Below are 10207 nucleotides of genomic sequence, written 5' to 3'. Positions count from 1 at the left end.
ATTGCAAATTGGGGTTTAGCCCTATCTATTAAACGAATAAAATAGAGACCCCTATTAATTGAGGTTTGCCACGTAGGTGGGGGTCGAAACAGTTCCGTGCTGAGCTATTATGTACTTGGTAGTCTTACTGAGCTGTAATGTGCATACTAACAAGCATTTTCAGGGTGACAGTTGGACCTTTCGATTGCATCAACATCACTTCTAGGTGGCAAACATGGCAGCCTGCCCCCACACAATTCCACTATTACCTTATCGGCACAGAAGGAAGGCCATATCTTCTCCTCCCAGAGCATCCAAGGATGTCCCTACCCTTCTATATGACGAAAAAGCCAAAGTGGTATTGGAGGATGTTAGCCTACCTTCCCTATCTCATGCCACTTCACGAGACATATGCATGGATGTATGCAGAGACAACATACCATCTCCACCCATTCTTAGAAGACTTGGAATTCCTTACTTATCCTTTCCTTGAATCCATTGGAAGGCTTCCCAGTTGATTCATAATGGCATATTTCTTTGTGGCTTATTTTGGAGTGGTGAGGAAGAAAGAATGGCCACATTTATTTCGGTTTCATGTGGTTATGGTGATGCTCCAGGAGATTACTCTGCAGGTGATTAGGACAATAAGCCGTTGAATGCTAATGGCAGTGTATTGGGGAAAGCTTAGGATGTACTTCTAGATGGTCATATCATTTGGATACTTGTTCACAGTGATGGAATGCATACGTTGTGCTCTTGGTGGCATGTACATTGACATTCCATTTGTATGTGATGCTGCATATGTTCAATGTCAAAAAGAATAATTAGCAACCATATGTGGAAGATCAGAACATTTACTTTCATGTTTTTATTTTTATTTTTGTTTGGATTTTGTGATGCATTTTGTTCTGTGCATAAGAGTTCTATCCGCGTTGAATTCAGTGGAGAAGTCATCAACTCTTATTTTTAGTTGTCCTCTCTGTCTATAGTTCGGTTTCTAAGTGTTTCTTGATGTGATTTTGTCGTCCCCCTTTACTTTCAATAATGTGTTCTTAATACAGCTCTTGCGAAGATTCTTGACTTCAATTTTGTTACACTTATATTTGCATGAAATAGTAGGAAATTGACCACCCCTGTTCCTTTTTGAGACAACTTTTAATTATAAATTTTTACTGCTTGGGTGGACGTGAAGTCAACCCAAAAAAAAAAAGGAAAGAAGAAGAAAGTGTGAGTGAAGATGGATTTTACTGAAGCCAAATCCGATCCTGAAGGTACTCTTAGATATATCTCTTTTGGTTGGAGATGATTCTTTGTCCTTGGATGCCCCCTTAAAGGCCCTTTTACTTTGAAGCGGACTATACTTTTTGCGAGTAAGGCATAGGAACAAAATGAGCTTTCTCGAGAAGTTTACGACTACATGTCTACTTACGTAGGAGTCTCCTAAGAGCCTCCGCACTTGCATATGTGTACTGTTTTTAAAATCTTTGCTCCGAAGCGCTTATGGAAAAAATTTGAACATCTCTCCCCTTCAAAAGCCTTTTATGTGCAAAATAGTCTTCACAATTCATATACTGTTGAAAGTGGAGTGAACTTTTCTCTAATGTGTGTTAGCCTATAATAGAATCAGGATGAATAATCATTATCGAGAGAATTTTGAACAAATCAATAGTACTAATATAAACAATTGAAATAATTGTCGTAGTCTGTTGTGCAACATGATGAATAATATCAATATGGTCGTGAGTTCAAACCACTTCAGAGACATGCTCTATATGATATGAAGTATGAACACAAGTTCTCAAATCCCCGGGGTACCGGACTCTGATTATGCTTTCTTTTGACAATTCATGCTCAAAAGACACACACATTTGATGTTCACATACCTCCTTTGTCTTCTGTCGTAGCTTAGGACAGTTAAAAGTATAAAATTTACAATAAGAAAGGTTGCAACTTCTACATGTGGTATTCTGCTATGATATTTGACACAACTTACACAGACAATGACAATCCATTTTGAATTGATAAAATAACATTTTCAAAGTTGGAATTCTAAAAAATGAGAAACTTTGGTTATTGCCATTTTTAATGTGAACCTGTGCTACGACTCTCCTCCTACAAAGTTGCTTACAAAATTTCATTATATTCTCCTTATTATTTTTAAGAATGGATGAAACAAATTATTGCTTCACCTAATGTGCATTACTACCATTGTGTTTAGAGTGCTGATTGGCACGGGCATTCACTAGTCAACTATATGATAGCACAACAAAATTCGTATAATTCTTGAAAATTTATTAATATTTCAGACTTAAATTGGCAAAAATAAAATAATAATAATAAAAAATAACAACAGGGGATTATGCCATTGCATAGAAATGCTATAAACGGTTTTCGTCATAACATATTAAGGCACATTGCTCGTTGTTTTTTATACAGTTATGTGACGTGCCGAGTGCCTATCTTTTTACTCTTTTTTTCCTTAAAGGTTTAAATTACAACCTATGAAGAAAAAAAGGGGCATATGTGTGTACATATTTTGGCAAATCAATATGTGACACGTGCCAACATCTTCTTATATATTGTTCGGATATGGTTTTAAGTGTGGGTAGAAAATACCAGAACACGCTTTAAGTTAAAGTCTTGACTAGCTCACTTCCTAGGTTCGGAAGCGAAATAGGAATAGGAGGTTCAGAACTGGTTGTAGTAGCAAGTTCGGAGAACTAACTCCTGACTAGGAACTCCAAATCCGGAACTACTAAGTTCAGAACTCCAACTCCCAATCCGAACCTGAATATGCTTTCTTGTTGTTCAAGTCAATTAAAAAGACTTATTGTGGGGTGCGATCATACCAGCACTAATGCACCGGATCCCATCAGAACTCCGCAGTTAAGTGTGCTTGGGCGAGAGTAGTACTAGGATGGGTGACCTCCTGGGAAATCCTCGTGTTGCACCCTTAAAATATTGTTGTTATTGGTAATCTTCGAGCAAAAAAGGGTGGGGAGGCCGCAACATGGTGTGGCCCTCTCTAGTTCTAGTGAGAGAAACCTTATACCCTTTCCATTTCTAGTAATCTTTTTATCATAGGCTATAAGAGTTCCTACAAAAAGCTCCCTTTTTAGGCAAACTTCCCAAGCTTGACCACCGTTGGTGACAACTTCTACTTCTCGCGCCGGGCTCTTTTTGAAGATCTCTCCTCTAAGAATTGATCTATACTCTACCACTATGGAAAACCCACTAGCTTCGGGTCAATGATTTCCCCCTTACTAGCAACATCTCTAACTGTTGCTTGTAATGTTACTCCTCAAAATGCTAACTTGGCCTCTCGTCAAATTTCAAGTTAGTACTCATCGCCGCTAATTCTTCATGGAGCTCTCTCTTTAAAGGAGTCGCCTCGATAACTCTGCTGCACTAAAGAAGGTGAATGTCAACATAGTTGACGGTGTTGCAACAATCCCATCTGAGCTTATCAACAAGGGTATAAATGAGTGGAGCAACTATTGGTGGGGTTCTTCTTGGAAGGAGGTTGCCTTTACCCACTAGTGCAAGATTTCGTGCAAAAAAACTGGAAACTCAAAGGTGGGTACTCCATCTCTCTACGACAAAGATTTATTTTACTTCAAGTTTAGTTTAGTGGAAGACATGAGGCAAATCTTAGAAGCAGACCCAATCTATATCCTTTGGGAAGCTTTTTGTCATTCGGCAGTTGGACACCGAAAGGTGGAAGCTCGAGAAATCTTCTATCAAAACAACGCCGGTTTGGGTAAAACCGATGAACCTACCCAAACAACTATGGACAGATGATGGACTCGACTATGTAGCAAGTCTAATAGGAAACCCTATGTGTATGGACCAGGCCACTAAGCTAAGGCAAAGGCTTAACTTTGCAAAGTTTTGTGTTGAGGTTCCAGTTGATCATAAGTACAAGAAATCAGTTAGGATCAAGATGAATGAAAAGGAGATGGACATAGACCTTGAATATCCATGGATTCCGTTGCTGCTCAACTTGCAAAAATTTGGGCACAAAGCGTCGGTTGTACATCAAACACTAAAACTGTATGGGTAGTGAAAGAGACCGGTGACAAACGAAAAGAGCAAACGATTGAATGTACCAACCGGGAAGTAGTGAAGTCATTAATGTGGTGGAAAATAACACTACAGCTCAGGACTCCAATGTAATTTCTATATCTCCAGCTACAGAGCAACCTAGTAAGCCAATTGTGAAGAATGTAAATCCCTTCCAAATGATTGAGCAAGAAGAACATGAGGAATTAAGTACACTTGTACAAATCAACTGTCAACATCAACATCACAGTGATGTAAGAGGTGGCACTTCTGCAAGAGGAAGTTTTAGAGGTGGCTCTGCTACTAAAGGTGGAACATCATCTAGAGGTGGCCTAACTGTTAGTATGGGTGCTTCTAACAGAGGAGACTCAACTGGTAGGGTAGTATCATATGAGAAAGACCCTATAAATGTCTTGGCAGTTGGGACTCAAGAGATGAACACTTTGGAGTTAGCTAATGCGAGCGAAGGAGAATTAGAAGATGACCTCCTTGAATCCGAACACGAATTATTTGTAGATCATGTTCCTAAGAGTACATCAGGGTATACAACCCAGTCTAAGGATCAAAACGAATGGAGTGTTGCGAATCCAAAAAGAAGCAAAAGAATACAAGAGCGTTCTTCGGGAGAAGTAGAGCCCACTCTTGCAATGATGAAAAAGGTAAAGTCAATAGTTAAAAACAAAAAGATGAGGAATCTTGAGGACTACACCAAAGAATTTTGGGATGACACTCTAGGACTCACTTATGTGTGTTGTGCTTGCGAGGGTTTCTTCTGTGACTATGAGAAAGCGCAGACTCATCTTAGGAAGGATCATCCAAAGATAGTGAAGCAATTAATGGCCAAAAAGTAAGAGAATGAGATAGCATTGCTTGCTATCACTTCATTCTTGATCGAGGACCCATTGTGATATGTCTAGCTAGTGAGTAATCTCATCTTTGTCAAGTTTGTTGTGTGTTGCATTTTGATTTTGTAAGGCTTTGTGTGCTTCCCTAATGATCTAACTCTTAGGGAGGCTTTGTAAGGTTCAACGTTCAATAAACACAGGTGGGGGTCTGCCTTAACCCCATAACCATTTCAAAAAAAAAAAAAAAAAAAAACTTATTGACTTAGGAAACATGAACTTTTAGAAGAGTCTGGATAAGACTTAACAACAAATTGTTTCCTAGTTAAACACTAATTACTTAGCCTTTCAAAGTGTAATTATGGGAAACCTACTCTATTCTTATAAATAGAATAGTTGAACTACGTTTTGAGTTTGATTCCTCTTTACATAATATGTAGGCAGCCATTAAAGAACATAGTTCAACTCATCATCTTCTAGATCTCTTCTTCTTCTTGATTCAATACTTCTAAATGTTCTTTGATCATCAACAAAATACTTATGTTTCTAGATTAAGAAAAATCATCACACAGTTTCCTTTAATATACTTTGGTTACTGCTGTAAATTTGTAAATTCTATGTTATAAATTCAATGTTTCGTGTTATAAAATTCTTAATGCATTGATCACTTCTACGGACGATTGTCCTGAGTTTAAAATGCCTTCATCACTACTGTGTCTTGATTAACACATTCCTTCCAATTCTATGCTCACCAGTCATGTTAGTATTTCTCAAATTTAAAAAAGAATTGCAGAACCTTGACCAATGACCACATTGAATAATATGTTTTTGTTATAAAGACGTGGGGGCTTATGTGGATGCCCACCTTGATAAAATCATTAGGGTTTAGGTTACTTATCTTGGAAGTAACTCGTCTATATAAAGGATTGTAATCTCCCATATTCTACACACCAATAAAAATTACTTCATCTCCTATAACTTTCTTGTTCACTTACTCTATATCTTTAGACTAAAAGTATATATTTTTTTATTACATTGTGAAGATCGATACTCGTTTGATTGTTTGATTGGCATATTTATATTACTACTTTATAAATGGCTTGGCCGAGCTAGCCAAATGCGCCGTGTATCAATCACTCTTTGAGATCTGTTGATACTAGTCTTATACTCTTATGACCACAATGATGTCGCCACGTAGCTGAACCAAAGAAGAAAGCGTTTTCATGGAAAGGTAGCTAGCTTCGCGGTAGACTGTAGTGGAGACAAGTTAGGTTCAACGACATATGCGCTATGGTAGCTCTGTTGATGCGTCACTACTAGAACTGTTTTATGTTGGCGCCATGAAAAATTAATTCAATTTTAAAATATAAATACAGAAATCGAGTGTGGTAATTAATTTTATTTTTTCTCCAAAATTCAATCAATTTTTAAATGGGAATTGTCATCAAAAAGCGGCTTCTAGCGACACACCAATCATTGTCTATTGTGTTTCGACTTACAATTATACCGGAGTTTAATAAGAGTGTCGGACATTGTGACCAAAAACTTCTTCCAATTCATCTTCAGTGCCAATAGCAATATGATAGATAGATGGTGCCATCAACTATACTATTGGAAAACAAAATTTGTGATAACTCTTGAAAATGTGTACGAGTATTTCGGACTTAAATAAATATATCAATTAAAGAGCGAAAAATAACGATATCGTAAAATAGGACAAAGCATTCTAAACGTCCACGATCTAGTTTCCTCTTTATTCATGTAGCCTTTCAATTCCTTCATGATCGATGATGAGTACTCTTCATTCTGATTTGAGTGACATGAGGTTCCCAACGAACGGAAAGAGAGAAAACTTGTGAGAGCAATCTTTGTGAGTGATTGAGAGTTGATTGTTGTGTACAATCAAAGCAACTCCTCTTCTAACTTTCTTCTTCAACCAGTGTAACCATCGATCTCGCCATGTGGACGTAGGCATCTCGCCGAACCACCTTAAATCTTTGTGTTGTGGTGTGTGTTCTTTACATGTTTATGTTTTGCTATTTGATATTGTTATTTGGGTTGTGCTTGGGTTATTGTTGGAACATAGATCTTGGTATAAAGATTACATCTTTGTAGTTGATCTTGTTGTTGTTACACCATCCGCATTTAGTCGCAACAGGTTCCCAACGAACGGAAAAACTTCATGTGTGCAATCTGGAATCCCGTCTATATAAAGTGGAGTATATGTTTCGGTATGAACATTGTATGAGACCAATGTGACTGAATCACAAAGTACCAGATTTCACCATTCTTCCCCAGGGAAATAGGAACAACCTTACTAAATTGCTTCCTGCCCAAGGCGTATTTTTTCATGATGATAAGTTTGGTCCACGATGTATTTACATTGTATTCCTTCATACTCCATAATTCAATATGGTCAACATAGGCATAATCAGCTATAGAAAGACATCCACCTAAATTCATAAGCCCACAACGTGGGACAAATCTGGCTCCACTGGTAGCTCCATTCTTCGAATCGGGTAGGGGAGCAATATCCCCACTAAGGAACATTGCGAGATTAAACACAAGCGACCTCAACGCGCCGACCTCCAAGACCGATCGTGGAGCAACTCCTTACAAATAGGTGTGTTTTGCGAGGCCGAGCTTAAGCGACCTCAACGATCGACCTCAAGACCGATCTTGGCGACTCCTTACAAGTAGATGGTACGAGCGAAGATACTTGATCATTGAACACTTGGCGAGGAGGCGAGCAGCCCACCGGATGTAATCATTGCAAAATCTTATTTGCATTTCCACCACCGGGGAAATAGGGACTACAGCGCCAACTCCCAATCAGAGTATGACTCACACCAAAACCACTCCGGCACTCATTCACGATCTACGCCCTACATTTTGTACATAAAGGGTACACGCATTGTGCGAAGGATCTCCACCCCGAGAATCCTATAAATACCATCTCGGAACTTCGTCGGACTGATTCTTCTCTCCCCAACAAAAGGAAAACGAGAGAAGATCGTGAGGCGTTTCGTTCCACTGGCGACCTCGGTCCCCCTCAAAGTTCAAACCCCATCGTTCTTCTACAAGAATCGGGAGAAAGCTAAAGCGCTCCTTTACATTGGCGCCGTCGTGGTTTCGACATTGGAGAGCCAATTCGTCAGTTCATCTATCTCTAACTCTCCAACCCACGAAGCATGGTTAGCATAGAAGATCAAGTTGAACCTCGCCCACCGGTTAGGAATAACGAATGAGAGCATTTCCTTGCTCGGGGAGGAAAATGCTACGTTGCGCTTCGGGTGGATAGTTATCGGCAACAACAAGTCGGGAAGCGGGCCGAACACGGCATCAATGGCGTTAATCGCCGGCTTAACGAAGTTATCCCAAAGGATTGGCGGACCTCTGCGAAGAAGGACTCGACCAGTTGTGCACAAGATGCTTAAAGCGTATCGCGCGCATCTCCGTTCACCGCAGAGGTCCTCGGTAAATCCTCTCCACCACGACTTTATCCACCACGCTTTCCCATATGCGATGGCAAAGACATGCGGTCGGCATGTGGCTCGCTATATCGAGTTTGGCACTCTATAGCTCACGAAGAAAGTTCGATTATCTCCATTGCAGATTATTTCCGGCCAGCCTCAAGGATGGCTCTAGATGGTTCTTTTTCATCGAATCGATTCTATAAACACTTTCGAGCAACATCGATTTGTTCGCCAGCCAGTACGTCCACAACAGGCGGAAGAAGGCAGATCTTGATTCTCTGTTTCAATTATCATTCAAGGAGGGCGAAACTATTCGTGAATTCCTCGGACGGTTCAAGGCTGCTGTGCATGGAAAGTGGCTTGAAAGAATCTTTCGCCATTAGCGGCCTTTTCCAATGCTTGCGAGTCGCGAAATAGCGACCTAGCTAGTCGTTGATGAAGGAACGCCGGAGACAATTTGTCAGAAAGCTCTATTTCGGCGTGGATAAGTACATCAAGTTGCAAGAAACTTTAAAACTCCATGGTTTAGCGAGAGCCACCAGGTCGCGAAGTCTCGGATCGTTCCCACCGGGGCAAGAAGAAGCGCCAGTCGCATGCCCCCGGCTTCGTGCACGATCGGATAACAACAGAGAGTTCATCATGTCGACCGTTCTCATCCACATCTTTGGATAAGATTAAAGCCTCATTTTTTTCGGCCAACCATCAGGCAGCCAGCGGATCGACTGGCAAGCCTTTTTGTGCATTTCATAAAGCAAAGTGCCATGAAACCGATGCATCTTTGGGGGCTCAAGCATTATCTCCAAGACACGGTGGAAGTTTGGTTATATCAAACACTACATTAGCATTCACGATGGCGACTGCGTCACAAGTTCTGCGCTCGTCGTGGTATGCGTGAGTCGATCTCCACCTCACCGTCACCGCCAAAGGGATACGGGCTCGCCCTCTCAGCAGTCGAGGGCGCTCCGTGATCGTTCGTCCACGAGAGAAGGCAAACTTTCGTCCGATCGTGACAATGCTCGCACTATTCATGTGATTACCTTTCCGGACGATTCCGTGACCTCTTCCCGAGAGAAAAGACGTCGGGTCGGCGCTCTTCAGGAAGTCTATCATTTTACTTCACAGGCAGCTCACGCCCCGCGTGGTTCAGGTCGCAGCGCAGGCGATATCACTTTCACAGAGGCCGACTTAAACAAAGTCTGCCTTCCTCACAATGACGCATTGGTCGTTCATGTCAAAATCAGTATTTGGGCCGATCAGCGGCGTCTGATCGACCCGGCGGTTCTGTGACATCTTATTTTACCACACCATGCAAGAGATGAACCTCCCCAAGTCCGTTTCGTCGACCCAATCGCTCCCTTTACGGGTTCAATGGCTCGAGAGCCGACCCGTTAGTGACATTATCTTACCGATTATCGGTGGGCTCGACCGAGGATAAGATTACCTGCAATACTCGGGTTCGGTTTCTGCAAAGAAGTCGCCAAACAATGCCATCTGATGCCATCCTCATCGATTTGGATTCATCGGATCGGCCCACTTTACATCAAGTTCTCCGTTTCCCGGACCTCGAGGCATGATGGAGCTTAGAAGCAATCAACTTGAAGCGTACCATTGTAACCGGAGTCCAATCAACGGATGCTTTTGCCGTGAATTGCTTCCCACCATACGGGGAGCCCTCCGGCTACACAATGGCGCGTGACTTAGTCGCGAAGTCCAACCCCGAACGCCAAAGCGTAGCGGTGGGGGGCTCTTCCAGCGAAGTTCTCTCGATGCCGATACACGCTTTTCGCCCGAAGTCCTCAATGCACGGGCGAAGACCTCTAGCTTTGACCCGGCGGCGGTGGCCGTCGA

At 41.5% G+C, this 10207-nt stretch overlaps 1 non-coding gene and 1 pseudogene across 1 annotated transcript; both read left to right on the top strand.

The window, feature by feature from the left end:
* The first annotated feature begins 317 nt into the window (after positions 1-317).
* LOC147490035 (protein TIC 20-I, chloroplastic-like) lies at positions 318-803 on the top strand (annotated as a pseudogene).
* Positions 804-2814: 2011 nt separating this feature from the next.
* Positions 2815-2933, top strand: LOC147490034 (5S ribosomal RNA). The gene has a single exon (XR_015203417.1). It is a non-coding gene; the product is annotated as a 5S ribosomal RNA (ribosomal RNA).
* Positions 2934-10207: the final 7274 nt, after the last annotated feature.

This window comes from Coptis chinensis, chromosome 7 (genome assembly GCF_015680905.1).
Source record: "Coptis chinensis isolate HL-2020 chromosome 7, ASM1568090v1, whole genome shotgun sequence".
Lineage (NCBI taxonomy): Eukaryota > Viridiplantae > Streptophyta > Magnoliopsida > Ranunculales > Ranunculaceae > Coptis > Coptis chinensis.
This window is presented reverse-complemented; position numbering and strand designations above follow the sequence as displayed.